At 47.8% G+C, this 18987-nt stretch overlaps 1 long non-coding RNA gene across 1 annotated transcript; it reads left to right on the top strand.

The window, feature by feature from the left end:
• The first annotated feature begins 1997 nt into the window (after positions 1 to 1997).
• On the top strand, positions 1998 to 18231 carry LOC131274002 (uncharacterized). Its single transcript, XR_009181199.1, has 2 exons — positions 1998 to 2298; positions 17342 to 18231. It is a non-coding gene; the product is annotated as an uncharacterized lncRNA (long non-coding RNA).
• Positions 18232 to 18987: the final 756 nt, after the last annotated feature.

The following is an 18987-nucleotide window of genomic DNA, read 5'->3' as shown; positions in this document are numbered from 1 at the left end:
CTCCCGTAGGTAGGCAAGTGGAGTGTTATCACTTGAGCCACATCGGCTTCCCTGGATGCACTTTTTTTAGACCCAGTTCTGTTAGAGGACAGTCACTCCCTCCTCCTCACACTTTTTTTACCTTATTTTCCTTTTCAGAAAAGTATGGTGTGTTCAGTGTGTTATACTACTTGCTTTTTTAAAAAAAAAACTCATTTAATAAAATTTTAGGGTAGCAGCCTTAAATCTGAAACACAACTGCATGTAGAAATGGGATAACCTAGAGCAGCGGTGCTCTAGTCTCTGAGAGGCCATGCCATGGAATGCTCTGGAACCAGGGCCCCTGAGTGGAATCCTGGCTGGGCCACCCACTAGTGTGACCTTGGGTGAGTTACCAAACCTCTGTCCACAGATTCTTCACCTGAAAAATGGGAATAACAGTAGCCCCTCAGAGCTCTTGTGTGGGTTAAATGAGTAGAAATGCAGGGAAAGCCTCAGAATAACACCAGGAGCCACCAGCGGCTTGTGACTTGAGACCTGCATGCAGCAGGGAGGGCATCTGAAGGCGTGTGGCCATCCAGTCTCAGACCTGGTATTTCTGGACTAAATGAAAACTACTCATTTTAGGGTGGCATTTTGCTATTAGGCTTCACTTACCTGTGATGCCAGGGCCCTGCCTTCCCCCTGCTGTTGCTCGCTGGCACTAACAGTGCCACAGCCCCCTGAAGGTTCTCAGACATGTCACCTCCTAGCTTTGCACAGACAGGCTCCTCCAGGGGGGTCTGAGTTTGTCCTGACTCTTCTAGCAGGATTTGACAGCAGAATGGGCAAGGGCTAGTGGACTCGGTGCTTCTGGAGAAGGAATGGGAATGAGTGGGAAGCCCTGGGTGGGGGAAAAAGGTGCAGGAGTGGAAGTGAGGACGCTAGAGCAGGAAGGAGCTTTCCCTGGCACTGGCCAGGGACCACCTGCTGGTGGTTCTAGGGCCCTTGTGGTGGGTTCTCTTGGTCAGTGTGCAAAGGGGTCACATGGGCTGCTTGTTTCCAAACTTCAGTTCCTGGGTTCACTCCAGAGACTGAGCTCGGGCAGGCCCCATGGTGGGGTCTGAGGGCTGTGGTGGTTCAGATCCTTGGGGGATCGACGATCTGGAGGCCGTGACAGGGGCTTGCCCTGCAGACACAGCCTTCCAGCCTCTTAGAGGGAATGTTGACTGAGGGGAATTTTGGGAGCTGGTAGAGAGCCTGGGGGTCTAACATCCAAGGCACCCAATGATGTCCTGCTCCTCGAGGGCACTCTTGAGAAATGCTGCCAGCAAGTATTAGACCCCGAAGCTGCCTTTTTAGGTACACTATCATTTTCCGGTTGAAGATGAGACCCAGAGAGGTCCTGGCTTTACCAAGGTCACACAGCGAATTAATGGCAGGACTCAGACTGCAACCAGGTGTCCTGGCTCCGCATCCAGTTTCCTCCTCACTACACACCTTTTCCTGAGGAGTGGGAGGTTGCCAAGGATGAAGCGGTGAGGCGAGTTAGTAACTAGAATTTAGGGAGCTGGACAAGTCCCATACCCCAGAGGGCGCAGCAAGACAAAGAGTTTTGTCCTAGTTGAAAATGGAATCAGAATTAGTATAGGGGTAATCTTGGCTTTGAACTTAAATTGTCCAATAGTTCCTATAAAAATCAATAACAGCGTTACTTCTAAGCCCAGGATGTACCTACTTCCTGGACAAAAACCTTCTAAGTGAGGCTTCATTTCTCACCCCAGGGAGGATTCAGATTTCCCGCTGGTAAGTTACTGCTATTAGCTCTGGGCTGCTGTGAGGGGCTCCCTAGTGGGTGAAGGTGGGCGTGAGAGCAGGGGAGCTGCCCGCGGGGGCCCGGGACTGCGGCAGCGCGGGGCGGGCACTGCAGCCCCCGCCCTCCCGGCGCCCGCCCCGCGGCCGCTAGAGGGGGCTGTGCGGGCGCCGGGGCGCGGGCTGTCGTCAGCGCGCACGGGGAGGAGCGCGTTTCCTCGCAGCCCGGGGTGGGAGGTGGATTTAGTTCTGATGGCAGCGCTGTAAGGGAGGCGCGGGAAGGAAAACTTTGTCAAGGAGCAGCAGCCTCTGTTGTCTGTGATCCCCACTGACCCGAAGAATCAGCGAATGGCTGGGGGATTTCAGGCAGATGTGGGTAGAGAAACCCTTTCGGCCGCTCTGACCAGCGCGGGACTGCAGGAGGGGTAGGAAATATTGTCCTGCAGGTTAGCTGGGTGCATTTATTCAGCTGACTTAGAGGAGAATCCTACAGGGAAGACCAGAGATGGATGCGATGCCGCGCAGGAGGTAAGACACTTAGGCTTCCCTTGGTTTTGTTACTTTTCATGGAATTCCCGAGCCTTCAGGCATTCCTCCCCTTCCCAGAGCTGCTGGGTCTAGACAGAGGAGTGCCCTGTCTGATTTTGTTCGCATCCGCCCTGCATTTCTTCCCAGCGAAAGGGTATGTGTTTCACACCTACTGATTTCTGCTCATGTAACATTGGAGGTTTTCAGAAATCGGGGCAGCCAGGCGCTGGTCTGCGCATGGGGGGCTGTGGGCCGGTTTGTCTGGAGAACGACATCTGCCTGGTGGGGCTTTCCTCTGGGTTCCCTGCCTTCCTGCTTGGCCTCCGCCCTGGGCGCGCTCCCTTGGGGCCCAGGGGGCACCGCCAGAGCAGTTGCAGCTGCAGGTGAGCAGGTGCGAGGTCTGCAGCCACCAGCATTTTGATAAAGGGAGCTGGCAGGTGACCAATCCCGGGTGGATTTGGATTTTTGTGCAACTCAACCGCTTTGGAGGGAAACAAAAAACCCCAAGGTACCTGAGGAGGTCTTGACAGTCTGTTGATCTTACCTTCCGTCTCCTTTCCTCGCTTTCCCTGCCTCCCTCCCCTCCTCCATCCAGGGAGGCAGCGGGGAGTCCGGGTCCAGGTCTGCTGGTTTTCATATCCAGACCTCAGTACCTGGTGTTGGGGGTGGGGCAGGAGGGGGATGGGAAGGGCAGGCAGCTTTAGGGTGCTGAGCAGGCGCTCTGCTCTGGCCTACTGTCTTGCCTTATTTCTTCTCGATCCTAATCTCCATCCCCTAAAAAAGAAAAAACTCCAGCCCTCATCCTATCCAATTCTTCCCAAAACTCTCAATTATCTACAACATATGACTATTGGTCATGTGTTTCTTTACACCCACTCCTCCCTCCTCTTCCAGTTTGTCGTCTAAGATTTAAATGACTCAAATGAGCCTAATAAATAATAGAAACCAAATTTCAGTTTCATAAATGCACGTTCTGTGTCTCCTGATTAACCCCTAAGGAGCACTGGTCTGGCCTCCGAACAGAAGCAAATGCACTGGGGGTGGACTCAGCTCTTCTCAGGTTGGAGGATATGAAATGTTTAACTTGTGCAGCGTGAGGTGTTCTCATTATGGGATTTTGAAATTGTTTTAAGGGAAAGTACTTGGTCAAGATTTGAAGTGATATGGCTAAAGAAAGTAATTGTAGAATTTCAGACTTGAAAGTATCTCCTCCCACTACCACGTAAATAATGTATAGTAGAGATTTTAAAAAGGGGTTTAAGTTATTTGTTAATAGTTTTACTTCATGATGCCCTGCATTCCTTTTTGTAATGTGAGCAGACTCTTCTCAATGCCAGACCAGGATCTTGCCCAGCCCGCCTCACTGCCCCCAGTCTCCATTCCCCCTCCAAATAGGGCACAAGTGAAAGCAAACTGTCTATTAGTATGTCCATATATTTGGGAATCCTCTAAAGCGAGATCCTTTTTGGCCCAAAATCCATAACTCTATGTTGGTTCTTAGATACTAGGTTGCCTAGATCTCCTAGAAAAGGGCTTATCACATACACAGTACACATAAGTGACTGAAATGACACACCACATGTAGTTTCTATGCTTGGAGGAAATTTGCTCTAAGAATTAGCATAGTGCTGGACCTACCAAACCTCAACTATTCCTTTTTTTTTTTTAAGATTTTATTTTTCATTTTTTTTCCCCCTTCTCCCCTCCCCTGCCCCCAGTTTTCTGCTCTTTCTGTCCATTCCCTGTGTGTTCTTCTGTGACTGCTTTTATCCTTAGCAGTAGCACTGGGAATCTGTGTTTCTTTTTCTTGCATCATCTTGTTGTGTCAGCTCTCCTTGTGTGTGGCACCATTCTTGCGCAGGCTGCACTTTCTTTTGCACTGGGAGGCTCTCCTTACAAGGCCCACTCCTTGCACGTGGGGCTCCCTTACATGGAGGACACCCCTGCGTGGCAGGGCACTCCTTGCACGCATCAGCACTGCACATGGCCAGCTCCACACAGGTCAAGGAGGCCCAGGGTTTCAACCGTGACCTCCCATGTGGTAGGCGGATGCCCTAATGCCTGGACCAAGTCCACTTACCCTCAACTGTTCCTAAGAGCTCACAGATGATCAAATGTTTGGCAGAGGGTTTAGTGTGAAGAATTTAAATATATATGTAAGACCTTGGCAAACATCTATTTATCACTTTGTTCTAAAGGGCTTTAAGGCAGTCTATAGGGATTCATAAAATATAACAAGGCAGACTATGAAGATGCGAAAGAAAGAAGGAAATTAAGTGTAGAGACACAAAATAGTATTAAGAAGGAGGCTAATACAAAAACACAAGGATAAGATCCTCTTCACTTGTTATGTTATACAGGAATCATTCAACTGTAAATTTTCTAGCAGCCCACACAAAAAAGGAAATTGACCAGTCCATTGTTCATGTTTTATTTATTCATTGACTCATGCACTCACTTATTCAACAGACATTTGGTGAGGGCCTACTGTGCCAAGTTCTGTGAGAGGTAGAGTGAAGCAGACAGACATCTTAATGGCACTTAATAGGGCAGAAAACAGACTGCCTCTTCGGATAGCACTTCAGACATTCATCAGGAAATCTCTCTAATGATCCTCTAATTACACACTGTGATAATAGCTATGAAGGGAGACACAAAATGTACCATGTCCAGAAGATGAAAACCCAAAAGACACACTTCCTAAGGGAAGCACAACCATCCCTGATTCCAAGACCATGCTTTTTCCAAGCATGGTACATGTCATTTCCTTGTCAGATGTAAGGATTAGTTTCACAGGATCGTTTTTTAATAGTGTCCCTCTCCATGAGCTCATACTACCCTCCTGCAGCACCATCAGATTGGGTAGCAGGTCTCAGCCCCTTTCTGGTTCTTAGAATATGTCTACCGAGGGGTCTGTGAATTCTCTCAAATTAGTGGCTTCATTTCAATCATCCTGATGGCAAGCCTAAAACAGACACTGGGGCCTCTATTTGCTGCTTATTTTCCCGGTTGAGCCAGGGGCAGACCTGGTGACCTTGGCTCACTGGCAAGGGTGAAGGGGAGAGGAGTATGAATAGAGGCGTGTGGGGGAGAGGAGGTGCCTAGGCTTGCACAGGCTGCACCTGGTGACCTCTGCCCTATCAGCAAAGAAAGGAGCTGTCTTATGCCAATTCTATCTTCATGCGGATGAAAGTTGCAGTAATTTCCTAGCAGCAGGTTTTATAGTAAAAGCATAATGAAAAAGTTTCTGTTGCTATTTCCATAGTAATGGGTTAGATCTCCATGTAATGCAGATCTAGTAATGCTGCAAAACTGACCTTGCTTCCAGTAGCTTGAGGCAGATGGTTTGGTGTAATGGTTTAGGGGAGCCAGACTGCCTGGCTTCAGATCCTGCTTTCTCCTCCCTAGCTGTGAGACTTTGGGCAAGTGATTCAACTTTTCTGTTCTTCAGTCTCTCTTCTAATGTGGAGATTAGTTTCTGGTAAATCAGTATTTCATGATTAATGAGCAGATTAATAAGTTATGTGTGAGAAGTGTAGAACATATGTAAGGCTCACTATATCTTAGCTATCACTATTTTCATTAATATGTACTGATATAATTTGTGTGGTCATTCCAGGATGGTTTCATAGAGGTTTTCATTATGGCATGAGATTACCTTCATGGAGTAAATACATATTTGAAGTTAATATTTTCCTGTACAACATATTTTGTGTGGTGTGTGTATTACTGAAGTCAAAACTTAGAAAAGGGAAGTGGCCTTGACCCACTGGATAGGGCATCTGTCTACCACATGGGAGGTCCGTAGTTCAAACCTTGGGCCTCCTTGACCCGTGTGGAGCTGGCCCACGTGCAGTCCAGATGCACGCAAGGAGTGCCCTGCCATTCAGGGTGTCCCTGCAAAGGGGAGCCCCATGAGGAAGGAGTGCCACCCATAAGGAGAGCCAAAGCGCATGAGGGAAGACCTTGAGAGGGGCTTGGAGCCAACTCCCTCCTTCTGGAATCCAACCGCTAGGGGGTGTGTGCACCTTATGCCCCAAGCCCCAGGCTGAGAGGTGGTGTTGACCCAGGAGTGGGGTCTTTCAGTTCTACAGACACAGGCAGATCCCTCATTCCAGAAGTTTCAGTCCCACCTGGGAGACACCACCTGGCCACCACCTGTGGAACCAGACAGTGAGTAGCCACGGTGGAAGGGAGGGAGGGCGGGAAGGGAGCCGGTGTCGGGAGGCCCAGAACCCAGGACAAGCCTCTCCCCTGCCATCCCCAGGCTCTTCAGTGGGTCTGACCTCTTTAGAGGAGGGCATAATCTTTTTCTTTTTAATGTAGCTATATTAAGTATAATGTGTATCTCAAAGTGCACATAAAGTGCACAGTCTAATATGTTTTGATATGTGTACACCCACAAAACCATCACCACAATCAAGATGCTGAACACATTCACCACCTGCCCTACCTGCACCATACTTTGTAACCCTTTGTAATCCCTCTGCTCAGTTTTCCCTCCTCCCCAGGCAACTACGGCTCTACTTTCTGTCTCTGTGGATTAGTTTGCATTTTCTCCTTATAGACATATAAGGGATTGACCGGACATACTCTTTTTTTTCTTCTCTGGCTTCTTCCACTCAGCATAACTATCCTGAGTTTCACCCATGCCGTGGCGTGCACAGTAGCTCATTCCTTTTTGTTACTGAGCAGTGTTCCATTTAATGGCTACGCCACGACTTACCCACTTAGCTGGTGACGGAATTTGGGTTGTTTCCAATTTTTAATTTCAAATAAAGGTGCTGTGAACATTCATCTATATGTCCTTTTATTGAATTATCTTTATTTTATCATGGGTAAACGCCTAGGAGTAGAATGGCTGTGTCATAGGGTATGTGCATATTTAACTTTTTAAGAAACTGCCAAGTTGCAAAATGTTTGTAGGATTTGTAGTCCCACCCACGGAGATGAGAGTTCCTTCTCCTTCACATCCTTTTCAACACTTGGGATGATGGGTCTTTTTCATTTCAGCCTGGCTAATAAGTAGGTAGGAGTGATATCTCATAGTGGTTTTAGTTTGCATTTCTCTAATTACTAATGATTTTGAGCATTTTACTTTGTGTATTTAAATATGTCACTGAAAAGAGATTTATCCATTCAAACTCTTGTCTAAATAAAAAATTAGTGTGTCATCTTGTTGAATATTGAGTGTTCTTTATGTATTCTAGACACAAGTCCGTCATCAAAGGTGTGATTTGCAAATATCTTCTCTCAGTCTGCTTGCCTTGCCTGAGGTCATGAAGATATTCTCCCATTTTCTTCCAGAAATTTCAAAGTTTAGGTCAATGTTTCATTTTGAATTAGTGTTTGTGTAAAGGCGTGAGGTGTGGATTGAAGTTAATTTTTTAAAAGATTAATTTAATTTTTTTATTTATTCCACCCCCACCCCCCCCGCCACAGTTTTCTTATCTCTGTGTCCAGTTGCTGCGTGTTCTTCTGTGACCGATTCCATCCCTATCAGCTGCACCGGGAATCTGAGTTTCTTTTTCTTGTGTCATCTTCTTGTGTCAGCTCTCCTTGTTGCAGTGCCAGTCCAGGGCAGGCTACACTTTCTTTCATGCTGGGTGACTCTCCTTACGGTGCACACTCCTTGAGCTTGGTGCTCCTCTTCATGGCACGGCACTCCTTGTGCCCATGAGCACTGCGCATGTGCCAGCTCAACACAGGTCAAGGAGGCCCGGGGTTTGACGAGGACCTCCCATGTGGTACGTGATCACCCTATCTGTTGGGCAAAGTCTGCTTCCCTAAAGTGCATTTTTATTTGTTTGGATATTACTATTCAATTGTTCCAGGGCCAGCTCTTGAAAGGATTATGGCTTCTCCACTGAATTGCGTTTGCTTCTTTGTTGAAGATCAACCTGGACTTCCTTTCTGTTCTCACACCTCCAAAGACCATGTGGTCTCACACCTCCCCTAGCCAGGGCTTGAGGAATAGGGCAGGAGTCCTGAGGGTGGATGGAACCAGGCGGTGACCATAGACGTGTGAAATTGAGTCCTTGCTCATGAGGAGAGCCACAGGTGATGGCAAGACCAGGGGCAGTGGCAGGTGGGCTTGCTGGGAAAGACCCTGCAGAGGAAAGGGCTGCAGTTTCCTTGAACGGCCCTGGTGGCCAAGATCTCTCACTCAGGGCTCTCATATCCCCAAATTGCTCTGAAGGGACTCTTGTCCTCTGTTTTCTGTAGGGGTGCCCACCCCTGTCAGAGGCAATTTCAGCTCAGAGGCCCCGGGTGACCTGAAGGTGGGGCACACCTCCATCATAGCACTGTGGATTGAACAGGGGCCTTCTGCCAGGAGCACATCTTTTGTTCCTATTTTTTTTTTTCCCCTGGAATTTGTAATCAGAAAATTTATGTTCGCATCAAGAGGCTCAATGGTTGGTGTACAAATATAACTCAGGACTAAACATGGGCTTTATTCATATCTTCTTTTTCTCAATGACTCTTCTAATGGTGAAATTTGTGTGGAATTAAACTTCAACAGCTCTAAATTATATAATGAGTTATTTTTAAGTTCAGTTACAATGGCAGAAGAATCCAATCTCACCTGCATGACTCCTAGTGCGTGGGGGTGTAGCTAGTTTACAGTAAACAAGAATTTCTAACCTTTGGGCCCGTTAGTTCATGTGTGATGGCTAATTAGGTCTTTGGCTATTGTTTGGTCCAGGGTCAAGAAGGCCACAGGCCGTGGTGTAGGCATCTCCCCACGGAAATCTTTAGAACATGCTGGTAGATCTATATGCTTCCCTATGAAATGGGCCTCTTTGGCCGACCTCTGCATTTCCTCCTCTGAAGATTTTCCTACCATTTTGCCAGGGTGGCTGATGTACAGGAAGCTCTCCAGCTGTGTAAAGAACATTCTAGCACCTGGGCTGTTGAGATGCAGATGCTGAAGTACAAGGTGGACAATGTCTGTTCTCAGATCCAGATGCTCAGCGGCCACCTTGAAAAAACCAGTGCTGACATCCGGATGGTCAAAGGAGTTCTAGAGGAAGCTGTCACCTTATATGGAGACCCAGGTGTTAAGAAATTACTTGGAGTGGGCTGATGCTGAGATCCAGGGACTACAGAAATCTCTGGAAGAGGCAAACCCATTGAATTCCCAGACCCAAGATTTCTTACAAAGCAGTTCAGAAAACACCAGCTTTGCACTCCACATGTTAAGCCAAGGCCTAGAAAATGCCAACACTGAAATTCAGGTGTTAAAGGCAGGTTTACACTACACAAATATGAGTTTACAAAATGCCAGTGTTCAGACATACCTTTAGAAAGGCAGTCTGGGGAGTGGCAGTGTTTTAAGGACCCAGCACCAGGTGTTAAGCAGCAGTTTGGAAGGGTCCTATGCCGAGATCCAGAGGCTCTGGGGAGGTCTGGGAAATGCAAGTGCTTTCAATTCCCAGACCCAGCCCTTTAAAAAGGCAGTGTACACAACAGCATTTTTGAGATCCAGTTATTAAGAGGTCAGTTGGACAGGGCTGATGAAGTGATTGAGTTGTTAAAAAGAGATTTGGAACTGCCATTGCCCAGACCCAAATGGCAAAGGGCGGTATGGAGCAGACAAAAGCTGAGCTCCCAGGAGTAAGAGCAGAGTTGGAAAATGCCAGGGGAGAGTTAGAGACCCTAAAAGAAGGAATGAAGGGTGCTGCCTTAAATTCCCAGACCCACATGTGAGAGAACAGCCTGCAGGAGGCACAGGCTGAGATCCAGAGGCTCCAAGTTAATGTGAGTAATATCAACTGGCTACATGTGAAAATCCAGAAGCAGCAGAACAGCCCGGAGACCCTCTGTGCAGCCTGTGCTTCACAGGATCACCTACAAAGGAACCAACGTAATTGGTAGGGAGGGTCCACCCTGGAGAGGGCAGAGTTGCTGGGACGTTAGCCTCTTTAGCCTCAAGCATGAGTCCCATCTGGGAAAGGGCAAGGGTGGTGGAGAGAGAACAAATCCAATAAACACACCTCCTCTGTGCCCCGGCAGTAGCACAGAAGACCTGAGAAGCTATGTCCTTGCTCTCAGGTGGCTTATAATCTCTCCACAAAATTTCTCCTTTGGCAAACCGGATCTTTGTGATGAGGTGTGTGGTAATGGCAGAGTGTGCTTGTGGGAGTAGACAACCTGTTTGTGACTTCCAGCTATTACAAATGGTGTGAACCAGAACAAGTTGCTTACCTTTCCTGAGTATCACTTGCAAAATGGGGCAACAGGATTTGCTTCACAGGGAGGATCAAATGAATCAACACAGGTAACGCACTTAAGCTAGTAGGCAGCATTCGAGCATGTATCTGACAAAACTTTCATGAACATCTCCCATGTGTCAGGGGTTAAAGATGAATAAGACATGATGCCTACTCTTGAGAAGTTTACAAGATGCAAGATGGAGACAGACCTGTAAGCAAAGTCATATAGATTGGTGAAAGAGGTGTTAAGTTAGAAGCAAGTACTGGGAACTGAGAGGGCAGATGCAACAGGAAAGGTGAAAGGGACCTTTTGTGGAAGGGGGGAAGGAAATCTACTTATCTGTCATCTATCTATCTAATCATCTATGTAATCTATCTATGCAAGTTTCAAAAAGCAAAACCTTTACTGCATGAACTCACTCTGACATTTTATATTCTATTCTTTAAAAAAAAAGAGCAAATCTTGTCGAAACTGATAAACCAATTTTATGACCCACTAATGGGACAGTGATTACAATTTGAAAAACACTGGGCTAGAGAGGTGGGAATAACTGGAGAGACACATGCTAGATTGGAAGGCCCGTGAGTGAGCTTGGCCTTTATCCTCCACAAAATGTGGAGGTCCTGAAGGGTTTTAAGGAGAACCTTGAGATTCTGAGTTGGGTGGCCATGGAGGGTCCCCAACTGAGGAATTAAGGAGGAAGAGGAGTAGCAAGATTTGGACAGGCTGGCTGTGGTGCTTTGGGGGACATCCAAGTGGACATCGCCTGCAGGCTGTCTGGAGTTGAGGAGAGAGGCCAGGGCTGCAGACACAGGCTTGGGTGCCCCAGGTATGTTGGTTCTCATTGCAGCAGGGGGAGTGGTGGGGTTTGCATGAGACAAAATGCAGAAGAGGGCTGAGAATGGGGCCAGGAATCAACCTTCAGAAGGCAAGAAGGGAAAGATGTGTGTGAACCAACTGAGGACGGGAATTGGGAGATGTGCATGTGGGAAAGCCAAAAGAGGAGAGAATTTCAAGACAGGAGTGGTCAGTTCTGGCACATGCCAGAGAGGCCATGTGAAATAAGAAATGAAAAGCATCCACTGAAGCTGGGCAATTCAAAAGTCATAAATGAAGTTTCCGTGGAAGCTGATCATGGTTATTGGGCATGAATTGATCAGGTACATGATTCTGTCAAGGAACGTAGCTGAGAGGGAAGGAGAGATGAGGGGAAGAGTAAAAAACAATGCACATCATCTATTTCTCCATTACAACTTGTTTCTATTAGTTATAAACAGTGTGGCAAATATGGAAAAATTTCAAGATGAGAAAACAAGCATCTGCATTGCCATGAAAATTTGCATGACTTCCAAGTGAACCCTCCCCCAAACCCCCACTAATATTTTGGTGAACTTGAGAGAGTGTCTCCAGATTCAGACAGGCTTCACCTGGGGTTTACAGAAAGGAAACAACAAAGAGGTGGATGTTGAAGATAGGGGTGGAGAGAGGGAGGAGAGTGAAATGCACGATGAGTGACTGGCCTTGAAGAGGGTTGGGATGGTACTTGAATCTCTGAGGCTGGGAGGGGAGCAGGTGTGGAAGTTGGTGTCCATGTGCAGATGTGGGAACATGAGACTGCGAGAGCTGCTGTTAACCACATCTGTTTCTGGGTGGCATAGGAGGTCACTTGCTAAGGAGGAGGATGCCTGTAGGGAGCTGGGGGAGAGAAGGGATGGTTGGGAGAAGCTGCTGGAGAGATGGGGGCTGACAAATGAGGACTTGGCAGGCAGTGCCGAGCCCCTGCTCTTTGCCTCTGTTTCCAGTCGAGTCTGAGGAATCACTGGCCATGCAGACCAGTGCCTGGAAGTCTTTCCTCCTTCCTGCCTCTCCTCGAGCCCCACTGCTGCCCTCCTGCTTTAGTATGGACTGAGAGGTGCTCCATCCTGGCTGCACATTGGAATCACCCAAGTACATGCCTGGGACTCATGTACAGAAATCTGATTTCTTTTGGTTGGGATGCAGCCTGAGCACCAGGAAGTCTTAAAACATGGGCAGTCAGGGTAGAGTATCATTATTTTAACTATTCCTTAAGGGCCCAAATAGTAAAATTGAGACCTGTGGACCACAGTCTCTCTCATAGCTCCTCAGCCCTGTCATCTTGCTCTGCTGAAGCAGCCGAAGAGAACGTGTAAATGAATCAGCGTGGCTGCTCCAGTGACACTATTTATAAAAAGAGGCTGCTGATGGGCTATAATTTAGCCACCCCTGGTTTGGACGACTGGTTCTGAGGCATCAGAGAGCATAAGAATCACACGTGGCCTTGTTAAAACTCAGACTGCTCAGATACAATTTTTGAAAAATCAGGTCTGCGCTGGGCCTGAGAAGGGGCATTTCTACCAAGTTCTCAGGAGGCGCGATGCTGCTCATCCAGGGAACACACTTTGAGAACGCGTGGTCCCCATGGCCTGTCTCTCCCTGAGATTTTTGCAGTTGGGTTCTGATGGATGTTTCTGGCCCAAGCAGGATGGTCTTTTTTTCTTGTTGAACCTGCACATTGCAGCATGCTGAAATATTTACAGTGCAAATCTGCACCATCCATAAAACCCTTTAGGGCCTCCCATTGCTCACAGGGAAAAATCCAAATTCCTTCTTACGGGCATAAGATGTAGTGCTGGAAGCCAACCACGCTCCTCTCCCACCCCTTGCATGCCGGCCACACCCCAGGTTTTGCACAGATCAGCTCATGCCATGCCTTTTTGTACCTGCCTGCCTTTGCACCTGCCATTGCCCCTGTCTGGAAGGCTTTTCTTGGAAATGATCCCCTGGCAAACTTTTCTTCAGTTTTTTTTTAAAGTGTTTTTCTGATTAAAAATTTTTTAAAGATGTTACAGTAGTTGTAGGCTTAGAGGAAAATCCTGCAGAAGGTAGAGAGCTTTGCCCATGATTAATGTTTTCCCTTAGTGGGTACATTTGTTACAATCGATGAACCAACATTATTATAATCATATGATTAATTATAGTCCATAGTTTAGAGTAGGCTTCACACTTTGTATTGTACAGTTCTGTTTCCTTAAAAATTTTTTACTGTGGTAACATATACATAACATAAAAGCTCCCATTTTAACTCTTTCAGTATATACATTCACAATATTGTGCTACCATCATCATCTTTTCTGGCTAGAAGTTTTCCTTGGCCCCAAATGGGAACTCTCTACCAACTGAGTATTAATTTCCCATTCCCCACCCCCTCAATTTTTTTTTAAAGACTCAAGGAACATCTCATCCCAGATTCCCTTCCTAAGCCAACCCCCCCCGGCCCAGGTGACAGAGACGACACCCTCTTTCATGCCTCTATTCTAACCTTGACGTGGCATTTAATTAGTGCATCTTCCGTCCTCTTCTTACATCTGTCTCATTTCACAAGACTGTAAATTCCTCGAGGGCATGAATCATGTCTTATTGGTCTTTTTGTAACATTCCCCAGCTTATAGAAGCTAAGGCATGTCGAACAATGAATGTATGAATGTTGAAGATATGAATGAAGAAATGAGTGTTGTGGCTCCATTTCAATAGCTGAGGTAGAGATGATACTAAAGAGCAGGATGTGGTGACAAGGAGGGAGGAAAGAGCTGAGACTTGGGGCTCATGGTGACAGGATGAGCTCTTAGTGTGTGACACCTGTGAGGGCAGGTAGAGCAGGTGATGAGGAAGTCCTGGGATAGTCATGAGTGTGGCAGGCAAAGTGGATGGAGATCAAGTCAAGGAAGTAAGGGAGACTCTGGATGGATGGACAACTTCCTCGAGAGATGGAGGGAATTGAGATGGAGACTGCATGGTGGCAGTAATGAGATAGGAAATAAAGTGACATGATCAGAAAGCACATGTCTCAGCAGAGAGTTTTTCTGGGTAGCAGAGCCGAGAGTCCCAGGAGTACTGAGCCAGGAGTCTTGAGCTGCAGCTCCCTGGGGAATTGGGTAGTGGGATGGGGGCGTGGTCTCAGCAACACTTGCCCTTGGGGAACTGAGCCCCAAGGATGTGGGCCTCAGTGGCCAGCCGCTGGCGGGTTCAGGAAGGCCAGCTCTGGGACATCCACCATCAGCCCCCGGTTCCCTCTCCTCCCACCTCTGCTGCAGCTCAGCTTCTCTGGCTGCTCCTGCAAGGCTGGAAGTTCTTCAGGGGGAGCTTGTATTATTTTTCTGATGTCAAGAAGTCTTAGAGGAGGCTGAGCAGTTCTGTGTGTCCCAAGGAGCTCACCTGGCATCAGTGACATCTGAGGAAGAGCAGGTCAGAGCTGGGGGCTTGGGGTGGTTCTGACAGGGTGGGAACAAATATTGAATTCCTCTGAGCATCTTGCACTGGGGGCAGCAACCTGGACAACAAACCCCACTGTCCTCAGTGACTTAGGGAGATTCCCGGAGGTCGACAGATGTCAGCAGCAGGGCAGGGCAGAGGTGGGTGGTGGGGCGGCACTCTGAGAGTGTGAGGGAGCATGCTTTTCCCTCAGCCCCTCAGGTCCCTTTTGGCTTCCTCTCCTGTCATCAATCTTGATTTTTTTTATCCCCCCCCTTGAGGCTTGCTTGCCGTCTGTTCTCTGTGTCTTATTGCTGTGCATTCTTCTGTGTCTCTCTACTCATTTTTGAATTTAGCCCACCCCATCCTTGAGGCTTGCTTGTTGTCTGCTCTCTGTGTCCATTTGCTACGTGCTTTTCTGTGTTTCTACTTGCCTCCCTTTTTGCTGTGTCACCTTGCTGGGTCGGCTCTACATAGCACTTGCAGGCCAGTGGCTCTCGGTGATGTGTGAGTGAGGCTGCCTTCACAAGGAGGCCCCGGGACACGAACCCAGGGCCTCCCATATGGTAGATGGAAGCTCAACTGATTGAGCCACAGCCACTTCCAGAATCTTGACTTTTTAAAATGCAGTTGAATGTTTCATTAGTAGGATAATAAGCAATACTTACACTATTATAGAAGGCTTATGATAACAATGTTACCCTTGAATTACATAATTTTTAGAAGTAGTTTTTATTTTCAGGTCATTTTGTGAATTCTGAATATAATAACTAGACTGTAGCCTATGTCGCAGAGTGCTGTGAAAAAAAAAGAAATACTCTGTATTATGTTTATCTACAATCATTTGAAAGTTTATTTCAGTAGTATAGCTGCAATATGTAGCTTTTCCATTGATATTACTACAAGTTGCCATTTTAAACCTCTATCCACCACAATTTAAAATAAGTATTCTGGATTAAGTTGCTTCAGATTAGTTTATTTTCATTCCTAAATAGATGTTACATATTTCTGAAATGCTGCTCCATTCCTTCATTGAACAGTTTATGAAGGTTTACTCAGTATCTTCTTTTTTTTTTTAAAGATTTATTTTTTATTTTATTTATTTCTCTCTCCCCCGCCCCAGTTTTCTGTTCTCTGTGTCCATTTGCTGTGAGTTCTTGTTGTTGTTTTTGTTTTTTTGTTTCTTTTTGTTGTGTCATCTTGCTGCATCAACTTTCTGTGTGTGCCGTGCCATTCCTGGTCAGGCTGCACTTTCCTGCTGGGCAGCTCTCCTTATAGGGCACACTCCTTGCGCATGGGGCTCCCCTCATGGGGGCACCCCTGCGAGCCACGGCACTCCTTGCGCACATCAGCACTGTGCGTGGACCAGCTCCACACGGGTCAAGGAGGCCTAGTTTTTGAACCATGGACCTCCCATGGGGTAGGCAGATGCGCTATCCACTGGGCCAAGTCCACTTCCCCAGTGTCTTCTTGTTAACACCTGGGTAACAAGATTTGTTGACAAGTCCTGGATTTTCTGCAGCAACTTCATAAATTTCTATTGTTTCTCCTGATAGAGGAGAATAGGGTTCACTAGTAGCTTTTGCACTTTCCGAAGCACCCAGCTCATCTCGTTTGTTCAGTTTTGTCCCAACTTTGAGAAGACTAAAGGAAACAACATGTCCCAAAGCTTCCTGGGCAAAACTGCCGAGTCCCGCATTCCAGCACTGTTTTCTGCTGTTATTTGTTCAGCTTGCCTGGGAATTTCTGCACTGAGAGCAGACTGGGCCAGTGTGCAGCATCCGGGTGGCACCAGCACCCCCCCCATACTTCCTGGTCCACAGGTGCAGATCAATCTTGATTTTAATGTCAGTCAATCCCATGGCTGTGGAGGGTGTGTGAGCAGGAGACCCAGGCTTTCTGGGAAGGCCAGGCACTCACATTCGATTTGAGGAGCACCAAGGCCATCGAGGCCCAGGGTGGCCAACTGAACATCTGGGGTCGGCCTAAGGATGCGTCTAGGTTATAAAAGACCTCACTAGCTCTGGTCATTTCAGTTGACATGACCGCCCAGGCCACAGGGTGCTCCTGAGACTGTTGTGTGGGTGTGAAAAAGGTCATGCTGCTTTGTGAAGCATCCTGAGAAGCTCTGGCCAGATGTTGTCCCAGGACAGCACACCTCGTATCCAGGGCTGGGACTAGGTAGGGACAGTCACGTGACGGGAAGCTGGGACTCCCTGAGGGGCCCTGGCTGCTGCTTTGACCCTGGACACACCAGGGAAGGTACAGGGAGGGGTCCAGCTTTGCAGGGAAGTGCGAGTTCTGGGGTGGAATTTGAAAGGAAAGACCCCTCCCCTCTCTTCTCCCCAACTTGCTGCCTCACAGACACCCTCCCCATCCTTGGGTCATCAGTGACTCAGGATGTCCTCAGCAGACCCAGGCCCACAGGCATTGCAGCTCTGTCCCTTTTCTGGGGCTGCAAGGTGACTGGGGAGCCGCGTCAGTTTAGCTCCATGTGCCACAGCATGGACAAGGGCCCCTGCCTGTGTCTAGCTGAATAACGTTCCTCTATTTCCAGGTTTTTGAGCAAGAAGCAGCTGAACAACTGGCAGCACAGGAACAGGCCCCCGGAGGACTGTGTCCATACTCAGCAGATGTGGAATGACATATACTGTGATGCCACCTACCAGTGGGTCTGCAAGAAATCTGTGGGTCTCAACATGGCCTGAGAGCAGAGCAGAGCCGAGGGGTCCCTTCCGGTGGCCAGCTCTGGGCCTCCTCCATGCTGCCTGCGAGCCTCTGGCCTCCGCTTGCTCTCTGGGGCTTCCACTTGGCCTCCTGGGTGTCCTGCCTTGAACTGTTGTTTAACACTTTGGAGGCAGAATAGATAGGGACCTAAGGAGGAAGGGTAGAAAAACCTAATAAGCCTGGCAAGAGAAACTGAGGCACTGGCCTGCTGGCTAGCATGAATGTGCTGAGAACAGGGGCAAATTAGGAAGGGGCAACTAACAAGCACACACCCTGAAGCTTACAGCACACAGCACACACCCAGCGGCTCTGTGATCAGGAGGCAACTTCATTACATGTCGGAAAGAGGGACAGGGCAAGGGGGGCACCACCCCCACTCCACCCACTTTCAGGCTACCTCTTGCTTCATTGACAGTGACCAGAGTCCGATCACCGGCGGTCACCACAGCCTGCAGAGCTTGTGGACAGCAGCCAGAAGCCAATCACCACCCACCAGCATCCCCTAACCCAGCCCCTAACCCATTAAGGGAATCGGATCACCCAGTAGAGTTTCCCTGCTGTGTCTCAAGTATGCCAATCAGGGCACACCTGGAGTCCTGTACCCCCATAAATCACATACCCCATGGTAGAACTTTGCATTTCCCCCCTTGCCTGCATCCCTGCAGGTATACTTTCCTTCTCTTTCCTCAACCCCATTAAATTCTTTGCTTGCCTGATTAATCTGTGGCTTGTCCTTGAATTCTTTCTTGAGAAGAAGCTGAGAACCTAGATACTGGTTCTGATCACACTTCAAGACATTGACCCACATAAGCAGGGGGACCAATGGTGTGCCCTGGTGCGCTCCTCAGTGTCCACCTCCACAACCAGCACAGGCTGTCACACAGCAGGTCCTCAATAAACACTTGAATGAATGAAAGCCCTTGGCTTGTTAATTTTTTTGGTTCCATTTTTCTTTATTAAAAAGACATGGAAAAACATTTGGGTCCTTACTGAAAATGGAATTTTTCTTGTTTCCATTTCATTATTGTTGATGCAGACATTGCACATCTCTGTTAGGACATGATACTTTATTCTGATTAAAGAAGGATCATTCTTTGTTCCAAACACAACAGTCTTGGATACACTCTCAGGAAAATTGGCTATGCTCTCCCTAAATCAGTTCCTTGTTTCCATTGCTCAAGGCAGATTTCTGAGTAGGATAAAACCTGGGGTTGAACTAAGGTGACATTCTCACCTTGTCTAGGTAAAAGGCTCGTGAGGAAGCAGATGCATCAGCATTTTGAACTTCTAACTAGTTCTAGTAAAAGAGGTTAGAAGACTTGCTTCCTCCCGGCGTCAGCAGCACTCTGGCTGGCTGACAATTCTCAGGTTGCTGGACTTCCTTATCTTTTGGAGATGCCCTCTCCTTTGTCTTGCAGCTTCCATAGACTTCCAGATTCTAGCTCCTCCCCTTGGCTTTTGCTTGTTTCTCTCTTA

Source organism: Dasypus novemcinctus, chromosome 17, assembly GCF_030445035.2.
Source record: "Dasypus novemcinctus isolate mDasNov1 chromosome 17, mDasNov1.1.hap2, whole genome shotgun sequence".
Classification (NCBI taxonomy): domain Eukaryota; kingdom Metazoa; phylum Chordata; class Mammalia; order Cingulata; family Dasypodidae; genus Dasypus; species Dasypus novemcinctus.
Note: the sequence above shows the minus strand (reverse complement) of the source record. Positions and strands in the feature narration are given on the sequence as shown.